Source organism: Oncorhynchus masou, chromosome 28 (genome assembly GCF_036934945.1).
Source record: "Oncorhynchus masou masou isolate Uvic2021 chromosome 28, UVic_Omas_1.1, whole genome shotgun sequence".
In the NCBI taxonomy this organism is placed as follows: domain Eukaryota; kingdom Metazoa; phylum Chordata; class Actinopteri; order Salmoniformes; family Salmonidae; genus Oncorhynchus; species Oncorhynchus masou.
Genome location: NC_088239.1, coordinates 84,234,236 through 84,252,628, shown reverse-complemented (window position 1 = coordinate 84,252,628; position 18,393 = coordinate 84,234,236). Strand labels below are relative to the sequence as shown.

The window sequence follows — 18,393 nt, the reverse complement described above, 5'->3', positions numbered from 1 at the left end:
AGCCCAGGCCAGACAGGGCTTGTTGTTGCTCAGCCCAGGCCAGACAGGGCTTGTTGTTGCTCAGCCCAGGCCAGACAGGGCTTGTTGTTGCTGCTTGTTGTTGCTCAGCCCAGGCCAGACAGGGCTTGTTGTTGCTCAGCCCAGGCCAGACAGGGCTTGTTGTTGCTCAGCCCAGGCCAGACAGGGCTTGTTGTTGCTCAGCCCAGGCCAGACAGGGCTTGTTGTTGCTCAGCCCAGGCCAGACAGGGCTTGTTGTTGCTCAGCCCAGGCCAGACAGGGCTTGTTGTTGCTCAGCCCAGGCCAGACAGGGCTTGTTGTTGCTCAGCCCAGGCCAGACAGGGCTTGTTGTTGCTCAGCCCAGGCCAGACAGGGCTTGTTGTTGCTCAGCCCAGGCCAGACAGGGCTTGTTGTTGCTCAGCCCAGGCCAGACAGGGCTTGTTGTTGCTCAGCCCAGGCCAGACAGGGCTTGTTGTTGCTCAGCCCAGGCCAGACAGGGCTTCAGCCCAGGCCAGACAGGGCTTGTTGCTCAGCCCAGGCCAGACAGGGCTTGCTTGTTGCTCAGCCCAGGCCAGACAGGGCTTGTTGTTGCTCAGCCCAGGCCAGACAGGGCTTGTTGTTGCTCAGCCCAGGCCAGACAGGGCTTGTTGTTGCTCAGCCCAGGCCAGACAGGGCTTGTTGTTGCTCAGCCCAGGCCAGACAGGGCTTGTTGTTGCTCAGCCCAGGCCAGACAGGGCTTGTTGTTGCTCAGCCCAGGCCAGACAGGGCTTGTTGTTGCTCAGCCCAGGCCAGACAGGGCTTGTTGTTGCTCAGCCCAGGCCAGACAGGGCTTGTTGTTGCTCAGCCCAGGCCAGACAGGGCTTGTTGTTGCTCAGCCCAGGCCAGACAGGGCTTGTTGTTGCTCAGCCCAGGCCAGACAGGGCTTGTTGTTGCTCGGCCCAGGCCAGACAGGGCTTGTTGTTGCTCAGCCCAGGCCAGACAAGGCTTGTTGTTGCTCAGCCCAGGCCAGACAAGGCCCTAGTTACATTCCACTGTCTTGCTCTGTTCTGTTCTGCTCTGTTCTGCTCTGTCCTGCTCTGTTCTGCTCTGCTCTGTTCTACTCTGTTCTGCTCTTTCCTGCTCTGTTCTGCTCTGTTCTGCTCTGTTCTGCTCTTTCCTGCTCTGTTCTGCTCTATTCTGTTCTGCTATATTCTGTTCTGCTCTGTTCTGCTCTGCTCTGTTCTGCTCTGTTCTGCTCTGTCCTGTTCTGTTCTGCTCTATTCTGTTCTGCTATATTCTGTTCTGCTCTGTTCTGCTCTGCTCTGTTCTGCTCTGTTCTGCTCTGTCCTGTTCTGTTCTGCTCTATTCTGTTCTGCTATATTCTGTTCTGCTCTGTTCTGTTCTGTTCTGTTCTGTTCTGCTCCATTCTGCTCTGTTCTGTTCTGCTCTGTTCTGCTCTATCCTGCTCTGCTCTGAGCTGCTGAATGAGTACACACACACACACACACACACACACACACACACACACACACACACACACACACACACACACGTGCACGTAAGACTATCGGTGGTTCCGTTTGCACTCCATTAAAATTCAAGTACGAACAGAAGTTAGGACCACTTCTATAACCTGATATTTCACCATGCTATCACAATTCAGTCTTCGAGTTGGAGACCACTGGAATCACCCCAGCTCTCTGCAGCAATTCACTGAACCAATTAGCTTGTTTAAGTGGTTAAAGTCATTGGTGTGACTCTGCTTGACTCCTCTCAACACACAAAGCAAAGGAAAACAACTTAATAAACGCAGATTTATTTGTTAATTGGCGTTTAAATGTTTAAATGGCTTCAAGCTGTTACAAGATGAACGTCAAAGAGATGGTAAGAGGAACATTAGTGAGAAAATAAAGCCCTACTTAACATGGTAACACTAAGGATACCACCTTAACATGGTAACACCAAGGATACCACCTTAACATGGTAAAACTAAGGATAGCACCTTAACATGGTAACACTAAGGATAGCACCTTAACATGGTAACACTAAGGATACCTACTTAACATGGTAACACTAAGGATAACGACTTAACTCTCTCTCTCCCTCTCTCTCTCTCTCTCTCTCTCTCTCCCTCTCTCTCTCTCTCTCTCTCGCTCTCTCTCTCTCTCTCTGTCTCTCTCTCTGTCTCTCTCTCTCTCTCTCTCTCTCTCTCTCTCTCTCCTCTCTCTCTCTCTCTCTCTCTCTCTCTCTCTCTCTCTCTCTCTCTCTCCCTCGCTCTTTACCTCTCTCACAGGTGACAGCATTCCCTCCCCCGTATGCCCCCCTAGGCACAACTATGACAACATAACCAACAAAAACGGGTCACAACTCCTGCAGCTCTGTCGCATGCTGGGTATGTACATAGTCAATGGTAGGCTTTGAGGGGACTCCTATGGTAGGTACACATAATGCTCATCTCTTGGCAGAAGTACTGTAGACTACTTTATCACTGACCTCAACCCAGAGTCTCTCAGAGCGTTCACAGTCAGCCTACTGACACCCCTATCAGACCACAGTCAGCCCATTGACACCCCTATCAGACCACAGCAAAATCACAGTCTACTTGAACAGAGCAATACTCAATCATGAGGCATCAAATCCAAAGGAACTGAGTAACATTAAGAAATGCTATAGATGGAAGGAATGCAGTTTGGAAACCTACCAAAAAACAATTAGGCAACAACAAATTAAATCCCTTTAGACAATTTCCTGGGTAAAACATTCCACTGTAACAGTGAAGGTGTAAACTTGGCAGTAGAAAATCTTAACAGTATATTTGACCTCTCAGCTTCCCTATCGAATCTAAAAATATCAAATAGAAAACCAAAGAAAATGAACAACAATGACAAATGGTTTGATGAAGAATGCAAAAATCTAAGAAAGAAATTGAGAAACCTGTCCAACCAAAAACATAGGGACCCGGAAAACCTGAGTCTACGCCTTCACTATGGTGAATCACTAAAACAATACAGAAATACACTATGGAAAAAGTGCATGTCAGAAAAACAGCATGTCAGAAATCAGCTCAATGTAATTGAAGAATCCATAGACTCTAACCACTTCTGGGAACATTGGAAAACACGAAACAAACAACAACACGAAGAATTATCTATCCAAAATGGAGATGTATGGGTAAACCACTTCTCCAATCTTTTTGGCTCTATAACAAAGAATAAAGATCAAAAACATATACATGATCAAATACAGATCTTAGAATCAACTATTAAAGACTACCAGAACCCACTGGATTCTTTGAAACATACGACATCATAAAATCCATGTACACAAACAACAAGTGTGCGGTTAAAATTGGCAAAAAACACACACATTTCTTCACACAGGGTCGTGGGGTTAGACAGGGATGCAGCTTAAGTCCCACACTCTTCAACATATATATCCACGAACTGGCGCGGGCACTAGAAAAGTCTGCAGCACCCGGCCTCACCCTACTAGAATCCGAAGTCAAATGTCTGCTGTTTGCTGATGATCTGGTGCTTCTGTCACCAACCAAGGAGGGCCTACAGCAGCACCTAGATCTTCTGCACAGATTCTGTCAGACCTGGGCCCTGACAGTAAATCTCAGTAAGACCAAAATAATGGTGTTCCAAAAAAGGTCCAGTCACCAGGACCACAAATACAAATTCCATCTAGACACTGTTGCCCTAGAGCACACAAAAAACTATACATACCTTGGCCTAAACATTAGCGCCACAGGTAACTTCCACAAAGCTGTGAACGATCTGAGAGACAAGGCAAGAAGGGCATTTTATGCCATCAAAAGGAACATAAATGTCAACATACCAATTAGGATTTGGCTAAAAATACTTGAATCAGTCATAGAGCCCATTGCCCTTTATGGTTGTGAGGTCTGGGGTCCGCTCACCAACCAAGACTTCACAAAATGGGACAAACACCAAATTGAGACTCTGCATGCAGAATTCTGCAAAAATATCCTCCGTGTACAACGTAGAACACTAAATAATGCATGCAGAGTAGAATTAGGCTGATACCCACTAATTATCAAAATCCAGAAAAGAGCCGTTAAATTCTATAACCACCTAAAAGGAAGCGATTCCCAAACCTTCCACAACAAAGCCATCACCTACAGAGAGATGAACCTGGAGAAGAGTCCCCTAAGCAAGCTGGTCCTGGGGCTCTGTTCACAAACACAAACACACCCTACAGAGCCCCAGGACAGCAGCACAATTAGACCCAACCAAATCATGAGAAAACAAAAAGATAATTACTTGACACATTGGAAAGAATCAACAAAAAAACAGAGCAAACTAGAATGATATTTGGCCCTAAACAGAGAGTACACAGCGGCAGAATACCTGACCACTGTGACTGACCCAAAATTAAGGAAAGCTTTGACTATGTACAGACTCAGCGAGCATAGCCTTGCTATTGAGAAAGGCCGCCGTAGGCAGACATGGCTCTCAAGAGAAGACAGGCTATGTGCTCACTGCCCACAAAATGAGGTGGAAACTGAGCTGCACTTCCTAACCTGCCCAATGTATGACCATATTAGAGAGACATATTTCCCTGAGATTACACAGATCCACAAAGAATTCGAAAACAAATCCAATTTTGAAAAACTCCCATATCTACTTGGTGAAATTCCACAGTGTGCCATCAGAGCAGCAAGATTTGTGACCTGTTGCCACGAGAAAAGGGCAACCAGTGAAGAACAAACACCATTGTAAATACAACCCATATTTATGCTTATTTATTTTATCTTGTGTCCTTTAACCATTTGTACATTGTTAAAACACTGTATATTTATAATATGACATTTGTAATGTCCTTATTGTTTTGAAACTTCTGTATGTGTAATGTTTACTGTTAATTTGTATTGTTTATTTCACTTTTGTATATTATCTACCTCAGTTGCTTTGGAAATGTTGACACATGATTCCCATGCCAATAAAGCCCTTGAATTGAATTAAATTGAATTGAGAAAGAGAGAGAGAGAGAGAGAGAGAGAGAGAGAGAGAGAGAGAGAGAGAAAGAGACAGAGAGAGCCAGAGAGAGAGACAGAAAGAGAGAGAGCGCGAGAGAGAGAGAGAGACAGAGAAAGAGAGAAAGAGACAGAGAGATAGCGAGAGAGTGAGAGCCAGAGAGAGAGACAGACAGAGACAGAGAGAGAACATTGACTAAGGTTCAGGGTAGAGTACCAGGTGTTAGCTGGCTAGTAACAGTGACTAAGGTTCAGGGTAGAATACTGGGTGGTAGCCGTCTAGTAACAGTGACTAAGGTTCAGGGTAGAGTACCGGGTGGTAGGAGGCTAGTAATAGTGACTAAGGTTCAGGGTAGAGTACCGGGTGTTAGCTGGCTAGTAACAGTGACTAAGGTTCAGGGTAGAGTACCAGGTGTTAGCCGGCTAGTGGGGACTGTGCAACAATCTTATGGCCTGGAGATAGAAGCTGTTTATCAGTCACTCGGTCCCAGCTTTGTACCTGTACTGACCTCGCCTTCTAGATGATAGCGGGGTGAAGAGGCCGTGGCTTTGGTGGCTGTGGTCCTTGATGGTCTTCTAGGCCTTCCTGTGACACCGGGTGCTGTAGATGTCCTGGAGGGAAGGCAGTGTGCCCCCGATGATACGTTGGGCTGACCACACCCCCCTGACCACACCCCCCCTCTGGAGAGCACTGCGGTTGCAGACAATACAATTGCTGTACCAGGCGGCGATACAGCACGACAGGGTGCTCGACGGGGTGCTCGACAGGGTGCTCGACAGGGTGCCCGACAGGGTGCTCGACAGGGTGCTCGACAGGGTGCTCGACAGGGTAAGCTTTTCACCCGTTCCACTGCGGCCCGGCGTGCTCTCTCTGCTGTTTCCTGACGTTCACAACCAGCTCCTTTGTTTTGTTGATGTTGAGGGACAGGTTATTCTCCTGGCACCACTCTGCCAGGGCACTTACCTTCCTTCCTGTAGACTGTCTCGTCATTGTTGGTAATCAGGCTGTTGTGACGTCTGCAAAGTGATGAGTTGGAGACATGCGCGGCCACACAGTCAGGTGAATTCATCTCACAGTGTCTGGGGGAAACCAGAATGAACCAGGTTTTCCTCTAGGATTTAGCCTGTGCTAAGCTCCATTCTGTTTCTTTTTTATCCTGAAAAACTCCCCAGTCCTTAACAATGACAAGCATCCCCATAACATGATGCAGCCACCACTATGCTTGAAAATATGGAGAGTGGTACTTGGTAATGTGATGGATTTGCCCCAAACATAACAATTTTATATTCAGGACAAAAAGTGACTTGCTTTGCCACATTTTCTGCAGTATTAGTTTCGTGCCTTGTTGCAAACAGGATGTATGTTTTGAAATATTTTTATCCTGTAAAAGTGTCCTTCTTTTCACTCTGTCATTTAGGTTAGTAACTTCAATGTTGTTGATCCATCCCCAGTCTTCTCCTATCACAGCCATTAAACTATGTAACCATTTTAAAGTCACCATTGGCCTCATGGTGAAATCCCTGAGCAGTGTCCTTCCTCTCCGGCAACTAAGTTAGGAAGGACACCTGCACCTTTGCAGTGACTGGTTGTATTGATACGCCATCCAATGTGTAGTTAATAACTTCACCATGCTGCTCAAAGGGATATTCATTGTCTGTGTTACAGAGATGAGGTGGTCATTCACAAATCCTGTTATTATTACACACAGAGTCCATGCAACTTATTACGTGACTAAGTTACGTGTTAAGCAAATGTTTACTCCTGGACGTATGTAGGAAGAACTTAACAAAGGGTTTGAAACCGTGTTGACATTTCAGATTTCATTTGTTTCTACAAACAAAAAAATCTCAAAAAATAAAACAACATTTGGCTTTGACATTATGGGGTAGGTGTGAAAGAACTTCATTTAATCCATTTTAAATTCATTTAAATCTGAAATTGCCCACAATTGCAATTGGTTTTTTTTCAAGATCCCTTTCATGCTCACTTCTTTTTTTTTTTATGTAACTAACTGACACATTGAAGTCTTTTAAAAAGAAAGTTAGAAAGTCTCCACTTACGCCTAGAGGAGTTGACATGCTTGTACATAGACCACAGCTGATTAGACTGCAAACAAATCCCCCCCCCCCCCAATTTGTTACTGTTATTGTTTTGTTTTTTACCAAAGCAGGAAATGTGGATTTGGCCCTTAACTTCATGCAGCTGCCATTGTGTTTAAACGAGTCGAGTTGAGACAAAAGCATTACACCGTCTGTCTCCAAGGTTGAGCTTTTCAAAAGCCTCAATGCTCAGTATAAAACATGCAGAAGTAAGACTTGAATCATTCATGTCCATGTCCATCCATCCTAATCAGACTATAAAGTAACTCTTCAGAAAGACAATCCCCTGGCTTCCTCTGGATTTCATTGGAAACGACTTTAATTCGTTGGCTCTCACTCTCCTCGGTGACACTTCTTCAAATCAACCGTGAATTACAGCTTATTTTAATGGAAAGAACTGCACAATCTCCATCGCACACATCGCTTTTAAGAAACATCATAAAGCTTTAGTATCTGTGGTTTATATGTCGTCCAGGCGGCTCCGACACATTACGGAGACGTATTAATCGATTATTAATATCGACCTATGAGGTTTTGAAGAGAAAAATATTACACGACTCAGATACAACCTTGAAATGATTATCATTATTAAAGCTTGTAATTATTAGCATTAAATACTATAAATACTGCTAATAATATCTGCCATTATAGCTAAAACACCCATTAATTCCTAATCCGCAGCAGTAATTACTGCATGGCTCAGGTTTTTTGTCAGGCTCGTTCTGCTTCCTGAGAGTAAGACAATTTAAAACTAGTCTCAGAGGCAGAGAGAGAGAGAGAGAGAGAGAGAGAGAGAGAGAGAGAGAGAGAGAGAGAGAGAGAGAGAGAGAGAGAGCGAGAGAGCGAGACAGAGACAGTGGGAGAGAGAGAGAGAGAGAGAGAGAGAGAGAGAGAGAGAGAGAGAGAGAGAGAGAGAGAGAGAGAGAGAGAGAGAGAGAGAGAGAGACAGAGACATAGAGTCAGAGAGAGAGAGAGAGAGAGAGAGAGAGAGAGAGAGAGAGAGAGAGAGAGAGAGAGAGAGAGAGAGAGAGAGAGAGAGAGAGAGAGAGAGAGAGAGAGAGAGAGAGAGAGAGAGAGAGATGAGGAAGGGAACACGGCTGGGCGATATGGATGGAATCCAGGTTTCGTGACTGCATCCCTCCTCTCCTTGTTTCGTCTTTATTTTGAATGTAATCAGTCTCTTTTTGACTGACAGGCATGACCAAAACAGATCATGTTGAATAGAGAAAGCAGGGAACAGTCAGGCTTGCATTGGAAGTACTGTATCTGTCTATGTCCCAAACGGCATCCTACTCCCTACACGGCACACGTTTTTAACCTCCTATATAGGACGGCATTTGGAACAGAGTCCGTGTAGAAGTAGATCAAATGGAACGTCGCAGGATACTATTAAGACAGTATTTACCCTGAACGGTGTCTTAATAATGATATGCCCGATTAGGAGAACAAAAATATGGCATGCCATCAGGGCCTATCTTCTGCCTTCACCCAAATCTCTTCTCATACAGTGGAACTCTGTCACACACACACCCGGAACGGAACTCTGGCCCAGCCAGAAGAGGGGCTGAGTCTCACTGGCTGTTTATATACAGCTTTGCTTTTCTCTCACAAAAGAAAAATATAAAATGCCACAGATGGATTTATAGTGATCATCTCCTCTGATGTTTCAGCTTGAAAAGATAAATAAAATAAAAATAGCTTACATTTGGGTCTGTGTACGGTCTACACATATAAGATTTGGGATTTTCATTTTTTTTTCTTTTTTTTATGTTTGTCAATTCACACTTTTATTAAACATTTCCTCTCCTCTATCGCTTGCCAACTAACTCCAAGTTGCGTGGCAACAGGGTAGAGCAGTGTTCGTACCCGCCTCCCACCCTTCCCTGCCACCCGACAATACTATTCACATGGCACCCTACTCCCTATAAAGCGCACTTCTTCAAGTAAAGTAGTGACAGTAGTGAACTATAATGGCATTAGGGACGCAGGCTACAACAAGGAGCGTAACATGGACGTTGCCAAGACCTTAAATAACCATTGGGATCTTAAAAGCAGACAGTGAGCGAGGTATCCAGCAGATAAAAGTGTTCCGTGTCATTATATTTTAGGATAATCCCATATTGCCATTATTTATTTATTTTTAAATGTGGGGTGATTCAATATTAAATGCTTAATCCAGCTCTTGATAGACTAGGCCTATGCATTGGCATTAGGCTTGTCAACCACACATTCATCCATACACAAACAACACTGTGCTTAGGCCTCCTTAGAGACAGGAAGCAGTGGTCTCCTTGGAGACAGGAAGCAGTGGTCTCCTTAGAAACAGGAAGCAGTGGTCTCCTTGGAGACAGGAAGCAGTGGCCCCCTTAGAAACAGGAAGCAGTGGCCTCCTTATAGACAGGAAGCAGTGGCCTCCTTAGAGACAGGAAGTAGTGGTCTCCTTAGAAACAGGAAGCCGTGCATCAGTAGCATAGTCTAAGTTAGGAACTGACTCATTCAACACCTCCAAAAACCAGGACACGTTCCATGCCAGAATCTCTTCTCTCCGTCCAGAAAATGTTTAAAGATATTTATATATACATTACCAGTCAAAAGTAGTGCAATATGTAGGGAATAGAATGCCATTTGGGATACAGACCATATAATTTATTCATATATACAGTACCAGTCAAAAGTTTGGACACACCTTTTACTATTTTCTACATTGTAAAATAATAGTGAAGACATCAAAACTATGAAATAACACATATGGAATCATGTAGTAACCAAAAAAAGGGTTAAACAAATCAAAATAGATGATCTATTTTATATTCTACAAATTAGCCATCCTTTGCCTTGATGACAGTTTTGCACACTGTTGGCATTCTCCTTTTCCAATTCTCCTTATCCAATTTTCCAACAGTCTTGAAGGAGTTCCCACATATGCTGAGCACTTATGCTGCTTTTCCTTAACTCTGTGGTCCAAATTATCCCAAACCATCTAAACTGTGTTGAGGTTCGGTGATTGTGGAGGCCAGGTCATCTGATGCAGCACTCCATCACTTTCCTTGGTCAAATAGCTCTTACACAGCCTTGAGGTGTGTTTTGGGTCATTGTCCTGTTGAAAAACTAATGATAGCTCCATATAGCTCCACTAAGCGTACATCAAAAGGTGATGGTGTATTGCTGCTGAATGCTGTGGTAGCCATGCTGGTTAAGTGTGCCTTGAATTTTAAATAAATCCCTGACAGTGTCACCAGCAAAGCACCCCCACACCGTCACACCTCCTCTTCCATGCTTCGCGGTGGGAACCACACATGCGGAGATCATCCGTTCATCTACTCTCACAAAGACCCAAAAATCTCAAATTTAGACTCATCAGATCAAAGGACAGATTTCCACCGGTCTAATGTCCATTGCTAGTGTTTATTGGACCAAACAAGTCTCTTCTTATTAATGGTGTCCTTCAGTAGTGGTTTCTTTGCAGCAATTTGGCCATGAAGGCCTGATTCACGCAGTCTCCTCTGAACAGTTGATGTTGAGATGCGTCTGTTACATGAACTCTGTGAAGCATTTATTTGGGCTGCAATTTGAGATGCAGTTAACTCGAATGGACGTATCCTCTGCAATAGAGGTAACTCTGAGTTGGCGGTCCTCATGGGAGCCAGTTTCATCATAGCGCTTGATGGTTTTTGCGAATGCACCTGAAGAAACTTTCAAAGTTTTGAGATTGACTAACCTTCATGAGGGACTGTAATTTCTTTTTGCTTATTTGAGCTGTTCTTGCCATAATATGGATTTGGTCTTTTACCAAATAGGTATATCTTCTGTATACCACCCCTACCTTGTAACAACACAAATGATTGGCTCAAATGCATTAAGAAGGAAACAAATTTCACAAATGAAGTTTTAACAAGGCACATCTGTTAATTGAAATGCATTCCTGGTGGCTACCTTATGAAGCTGGTTGAGAGAATGCCAAGAGTGGCTACTTTGAAGAATCTCAAATATATTTTCATGTGTTTAACACTTTTTTTGGTTACTACATGATTCCATATGTGTTATTTCATAGTGTTGAATGTCTTCACTATTATTCTACAATTTACAAAACAGTAAAAAGTAAAGAAAAACCCTGGAATGAGTAGGTGTGTCCAAACATTTGACTGGTACTGCATATATTAATAAATTAAATGTATTTTACATTAAAATAAAATCTTGAATTGGAATATGACGATACAAATTATGCTACTACAAAGCCAAATGAAACGACGTACCTACAGAGAGAAATAGCCTACTGTATCTACAGAGAGAAATAGCCTACTGTATCTACAGAGAGAAATAGCCTATTGTATCTACAGAGAGAAATAGTCTACCTATTGAGAGAAAAGGCCTACCTATTGAGAGAAATAGCCTACCTATTGAGAGAAGTAGCCTACCTATTGAGAGAAATAGCCTACCTATTGAGAGAAATAGCCTACCCATTGAGAGAAATAGCCTACCCATTGAGAGAAATAGCCTACCCATTGAGAGAAATAGCCTACCTATTGTGAGAAATGACACGTCTATTCCAATACACAAACATGACTGCCACTGTGCTACAGAGGCAAAATAGTGAACCGCAAACCACAAACGACAACAGCTTTTAAAAATGAAAAAAAAATAATAATAACTTCAGCATCGCTCTCTTTAAACCCACAGAAAACTGGTGGTAGAGTTGAACTGCCATTGGTATGATACACCTGCTGTTAATACCCAAGGAGGAGAAGGAGTCTTCATTGAGGCCAGACGCTTAAAGAGACATCAGGCGTCCTCAGCTACGGGGGACTACTGAGTGGGAGGTCCAAGGACGAGGGAACAATTTCAAATGCACTATACAGCACATGTAAACCCACTACTATCATGGTCAATACCAACAGAGATATTCACAGCTTTATAGGGTTCACAGTTTATAGTGTAACTATACAGCACATGTAAACCCACTACTATCACGGTCGATACCAACAGAGATATTCACAGCTTTAAAGGGTTCACAGTTTATAGTGTAACTATACAGCACATGTAAACCCACTACTATCACGGTCGATACCAACAGAGATATTCACAGCTTTATAGAGTTCACAGTTTATAGTGTAACTATACAGCACATGTAAACTCAGTACTATCACGGTCAATACCAACAGAGATATTCACAGCATTATAGTGTTTGATTTATGTTTGATTGTGTGTGTGTGTGTGTGTGTGTGTTTGTGTGTGTGTGTGTGTGTGTGTGTGTGTGTGTGTGTGTGTGTGTGTGTGTGTGTGTGTGTGTGTGTGTGTGTGTGTGTGTGTGTGTGTGTGTGTGTGTGTGTGTGTGTGTGTGTGTGTGTGTGTGTGTGTGTGTGTGTGTGTGTGTGTGTGTGTGTGTGTGTGTGTGTGTGTGTGTGTGTGTGTGTGTGTGTGTGTGTGTGTGTGTGTGTGTGTGTGTGTGTGTGCGCGTGTGTGTGGCGTACAATGTAGTATCTGATGCACAAAGCTAACACGTTAGGCACAAACGTCTATTCAACGTCAATTCAACGTCTATTCAACGTCTGTTGAACGGAATTTAATTGAAATGACTTGGAGACCATGTTGATTCAACCAGTGTGTGCCCAGAGGGAAAAGACATTTCCAATAATATATTTAAACTTATTAAAGAAGACAAATGTGACACAACAACAAATTATAACAATGGCATGTTAAACAACATCGGCAATATCCACAACTAAAATTGCGTTATTAAAATGAGTTGTGATTGACATACTTGAGCCTGCAAAATGTCCACTTCCCAGGGAGGCTGGTCCGTTTTTACCACTAACAGGAGGAGAGAACATCTGAAAGAACATAAATAGTAAGGTATTTTACAAGAGAGACACTCTTTTATTGTTGGAAAGTTAAATAATAAATAAATAAATAATAGCATGTGTTCTAGTGAAAACGTTTTATGATTTTGAAATATTATTATTAGGCTGTAACACACTAACACAATAAAGCATGAGGAAGTATTCTATATCCTTAAAGCCCTAGTGGTGTATTCTATATCCTTAAAGCCCTAGTGGTGTATTCTATATCCTTAAAGCCCTAATGGTGTATTCTATATCCTTAAAGCCCTAGTGGTGTATTCTATATCCTTAAAGCCCTAGTGGTGTATTCTATATCCTTAAAGCCCTAGTGGTGTATTCTATATCCTTAAAGCCCTAGTGGTGTATTCTATATGTATCCTTAAAGCCCTAGTGGTGTATTCTATATCCTTAAAGCCCTAGTGGTGTATTCTATATCCTTAAAGCCCTAGTGGTGTATTCTATATCCTTAAAGCCCTAGTGGTGTATTCTATATCCTTAAAGCCCTAGTGGTGTATTCTATATCCTTAAAGCCCTAGTGGTGTATTCTATATCCTTAAAGCCCTAATGGTGTATTCTATATCCTTAAAGCCCTAATGGTGTATTCTATATCCTTAAAGCCCTAGTGGTGTATTCTATATCCTTAAAGCCCTAGTGGTGTATTATATATCCTTAAAGCCCTAGTGGTGTATTCTATATCCTTAAAGCCCTAGTGGTGTATTCTATATCCTTAAAGCCCTAGTGGTGTATTCTATATCCTTAAAGCCCTAGTGGTGTATTCTATATCCTTAAAGCCCTAGTGGTGTATTCTATATATATCCTTAAAGCCCTAGTGGTGTATTCTATATCCTTAAAGCCCTAGTGGTGTATTCTATATCCTTAAAGCCCTAGTGGTGTATTCTATATCCTTAAAGCCCTAGTGGTGTATTCTATATCCTTAAAGCCCTAGTGGTGTATTCTATATCCTTAAAGCCCTAGTGGGGTATTCTATATGTATCCTTAAAGCCCTAGTGGGGTATTCTATATCCTTAAAGCCCTAGTGGTTTATTCTATATCCTTAAAGCCCTAGTGGTGTATTCTATATCCTTAAAGCCCTAGTGGTGTATTCTATATCCTTAAAGCCCTAGTGGTGTATGCTATATATATCCTTAAAGCCCTAGTGGGGTATTCTATATCCTTAAAGCCCTAGTGGTTTATTCTATATCCTTAAAGCCCTAGTGGTGTATTCTATATATATCCTTAAAGCCCTAGTGGTGTATTCTATATCCTTAAAGCCCTAGTGGTTTATTCTATTTCCTTAAAGCACTAGTGGTGTATTCTATATATATCCTTAAAGCCCTAGTGGTGTATTCTATATATATCCTTAAAGCCCTAGTGGTGTATTCTATATCCTTAAAGCCCTAGTGGGGTATTCTATATGTATCCTTAAAGCCCTAGTGGTGTATTCTATATCCTTAAAGCCCTAGTGGTGTATTCTATATCCTTAAAGCCCTAGTGGGGTATTCTATATGTATCCTTAAAGCCCTAGTGGTGTATTCTATATCCTTAAAGCCCTAGTGGTGTATTCTATATCCTTAAAGCCCTAATGGTGTATTCTATATCCTTAAAGCCCTAATGGTGTATTCTATATCCTTAAAGCCCTAGTGGTGTATTCTGCATATATCCTTAAAGCTCTAGTGGTGTATTCTATATCCTTAAAGCCCTAGTGGTGTATTCTATATCCTTAAAGCCCTAGTGGTGTATTCTAAGCATATCCTTAAAGCCCTCGTGCGTATCCTTAAAGCCCTAGTGGTGTATTCTAAGCGTATCCTTAAAGCCCTCGTGCGTATCCTTAAAGCCCTAGTGGTGTACTCTAAACGTATCGTTAAAATTAGGATATGAAAAATGTGCCTATAGCCTACTCCTCAGAAATAACAGCAATTTAATACTGTAGCTATTAGTAGGCCAACCTAACTGTAAAACACTGACCAAATGTCTGGGTTATCAGGTAGGATTGTTCCCCCCCTGATACATAAAAAGCGCTTTATATATGTTTTCTCAGACAGCTAGCTCGAAGTTGACCAAGAGTTGCGAGCATTATTGGTTAAAGAAAACATGACTGTAGGCACGTTTCCTTATCCAAACTTCCCGAACATAAAGCGTTTCTATGAAGACAAATATTTGCTCAACCAGAGCAGGTCTGAATAAAGTCAACTATCCGTTATTCATAATATTATATAAAAACATAGACTTTGGAAAAGTACCGGTAAGATATGTGTTATAAAGCATCGACAAGTTGTTATTATGTCTTATGGGGCTCGTCCCGCATGCAGTTATTACAGGGACTGGTTCTACTGACAGTGAGAGCTGTCACTAGAATGCATAAAAAGACAAGAAGCAAAACTTATTCAACATGTTCTATTCTAGGACAGAATGAAACAAGAAAAAAATAATTTAAAAAGGGGATATACTACCATTGATGTTGGGAACATTTTCAAATCGCTGTTTCGCATCTATAGAAACAACACAATTACTAATGCAATATCATATTTCTCTGCACATATTTTTGGAAAAACACGTAGTAATAGAAAACCACAATTAATTGAACTTTCTTTAAATCATATTGTTTACCTTGAGTTAAAAACGTACAGGAAAATAAATAACACTTTTAAAGAAATAGCCTTCCTCACAATGAATACCAAAAAACATGAGTCTATCTACTGCCATACACATCAAAAATACAAACAGTCGCCGGTAGGTCGGTGCCTTGGTTTCGGTCATTGCTATATTATAACAATTGCTTACCGCACTGAAATCCAATAAGTCGCTCAGTTCTTTGTCTGTCCCTATGGCAGCCATTCGCTGTTGGTGATGCATTTTAGCAAAATCACACAAACCTAAAAAACATGGAAAGAAATAGCGGTCAGAGGACGCCAGTTCTCGCACCGATAGGAGGGGTACCGACCTTATCACTCACTATATGAGATCGTCCTCACAATCAACACACGACCGGGAACCCGGAGTCGCGCAAATTCCACTTTGCATTAAAATCTATTATATTTCAACGCATCCTTGTGCCACAGGAGGTTTAGATAGAAAAAAAACACAAAAAAAACAAGAATCCGGTAATTGTATGAAAGAAATAGACATATACGAATGTTTCCCAAAGTCCTGTTCTGGCTGTGCAAAAGGCAGTTTATCCGGGAGATCAAGTGACAATCCCGTGCAAAGAAAGATAAATAAATAAACGCTATAAAGACAGCGGAAAATGTACAACAAAACGGACTCGTTAACTAGCCAACACAGGCAGCGAAAGTATGACAGAACGTTTGTAAATATCCGTTTGTAAATGCGAATGTGATCATTGAGGACTTTTATTAATTTCCACTGAGCTGAGTTTGAGCCCCATGTGCGTGTCACAGAGTGGTAGACTAATACCGTTGGTTTCTACAGCCACCTAGCTACCTTTTAATATATCGATACCTGCACTTTTGCTACCAGTATTTGTTGGATTGAAATGTACATTACAAAGGGGGATATAATAAAAGTGATTGATATTCCATAAAATAAATCTTTGTCTTCGTTGATTGGTTTTACAACGCCGATCTATTTGTGTTCAACAGAATATCGATATGTCTGTCAACATCTCAAACCACCGAAAATCTTGGTTTTTACACATTATTGGATATTGCACCTATGTTGAAAATAACTTTTATTTCGATAGTAGCTAGTCTACTTTTAAAATGATGAAAATATTGTTGTCATTATAAGATAACGAAGCCCCTATTCACCTGGTCACTGGGTTGTATGTATGTGTGTAAATTAAGGCTTGCGTTACTTGCTACATGATCATTGAGTTATACCTGCGAACGTTATTTCTAGACTATAGGCAAATTGTGTTTTTGGGGGCATCAACACAGGTAGCCTATACAATTCTATCACAGGCGATGAAACGTGCAAATACAAATATTTTTGGACATTACATAAAATAAGTTAGCCCTTTTTCCCTATTTTCAGAGCTGAGAGACTAACACAACTAACGTGGACTGGCTAACATCTTTTTGTCCGTGAAATAGTGTCATAAAGCGGTGCCTGTCGGTTTTGAGGACTTGGGTAGCGGTGGAGCGCTACCGACACAACCGGTTTGGATATGAACTGTCCCAACCAACCCGTGACACGTTGGATTGATCAACCAACACCGGTGTCTTCGTCTGCAACCAATAGAAAAGTTTTGAGCAGACAGACGGTCAGTCTGTGTACCTTGCAGACAGACAGAGACACAGAAGGGAAAACGAGTTTTTATCAAATCCACATACTGGGTATGTCTCCAACTATCCTTGTTGTAAATAAGTTACACTAACATCAAAATTAAAATTAAATTACCTTCGTTTTGATATGTTTACGTAATCCACAAAAGTGTATATATTTGATTTGCTCTCTTATGTGTAAACTCAAAGACGAAAGCTGACGATTTTTTTGTCTGTGCTCGCGGAGCTATCCCGATATATTTATCTTCTCTACGATGTTAGCGGCTAAACATTTGTTTGAAAACTGAAATATGTTTTCCGGTGTTAGGGTCAACTTTGCAGCAAAAAAAAAAACAACGTAGTTGTACATCCAAAAGGGGTTGCTTTAAATGAGACCGTTTTGGCTTTTATTTTCACATCCTATGCAGTTAGCGCCCAAGCTAGCTGTCTACTTTTCCATTGCTCTAGTCTAGCGTCAATGTCTCTCGTTACCACAGTCACAAAGTCAAAATCATGGTTATACCCCCCTGCCTTATTTCTACACTTTATCTCCTTCAAATCAGATGTTTCACCTAATCCTAAACCTTAACAATAAACTTAACCTCACTGCTAACCTTGTGCCTGCTAACCTTATGCCTAGTTTTACATTAAGACAAAAAAAAACACATTTCTGTTTTCATGAAATTTTATTAAGATATAGCCAATTGTGACTTTGTGACTGTGGTAACTAGTGACATACCTCTTTTTTTTCTGGTTTCGTCCACATCCGGCAACGCAAATCATCCTCCAAGACCTGTGACGTTGACCAGAATAAACTGAGTGGTGCCGATCAGAAATGTTTTGAAGACGGATAATATTTTTTTCTTTATAAATGCGTCTTTAAATAAATGTATCTTTATAAATGCTGTATTTGTCTGAGAGATGTGTAGTAGGCAGTGTTTTGTTTCCTCTCCTCATCACACATAGCTAACCTTACTTTTGTTCCCCAGCAGTTTTTGTATATTTATGAGGTGTATTGCTTTAAACAAATAACTGTGTTGATACTGCTTTTATTTAAATTGAACTCCTTCATTTAGACAAACAAGAAACAGAAAATCAAATTATCTTCAGAGTATATGAAAGAGTAACCATATAATGTTTAAAAAGCAATAGCTTTCAGCTTCTTATCAAGAAGATGCTGAGGACTCACACTAAGCTGATAAGCCAGTAGCAGGGAGGTCGCATGTAGAATCTAGTGTGCATCTCACATCCTAAATGT

The 18,393-nt window shown here is 41.6% G+C and overlaps 1 long non-coding RNA gene across 2 annotated transcripts in view; it reads right to left on the bottom strand.

Moving 5' to 3' along the window:
- The window catches only part of LOC135518429 (uncharacterized), a 95,836-nt gene extending 78,231 nt beyond the window's left edge, over window positions 1-17,605 (bottom strand). The window contains exons 1-4 of one of the 2 annotated variants that reach the window (XR_010452150.1): window positions 17,272-17,605; window positions 15,694-15,785; window positions 15,363-15,401; window positions 12,834-12,903 (exon numbers count right to left, since the gene is read on the bottom strand). This is a non-coding gene — a long non-coding RNA (uncharacterized LOC135518429). Of the gene's footprint in view, window positions 1-12,833; window positions 12,904-15,362; window positions 15,402-15,693; window positions 15,786-15,865; window positions 17,248-17,271 lie in introns of those variants that run through there. The other variant, XR_010452149.1, reaches the window with a different exon arrangement.
- Window positions 17,606-18,393: the final 788 nt, after the last annotated feature.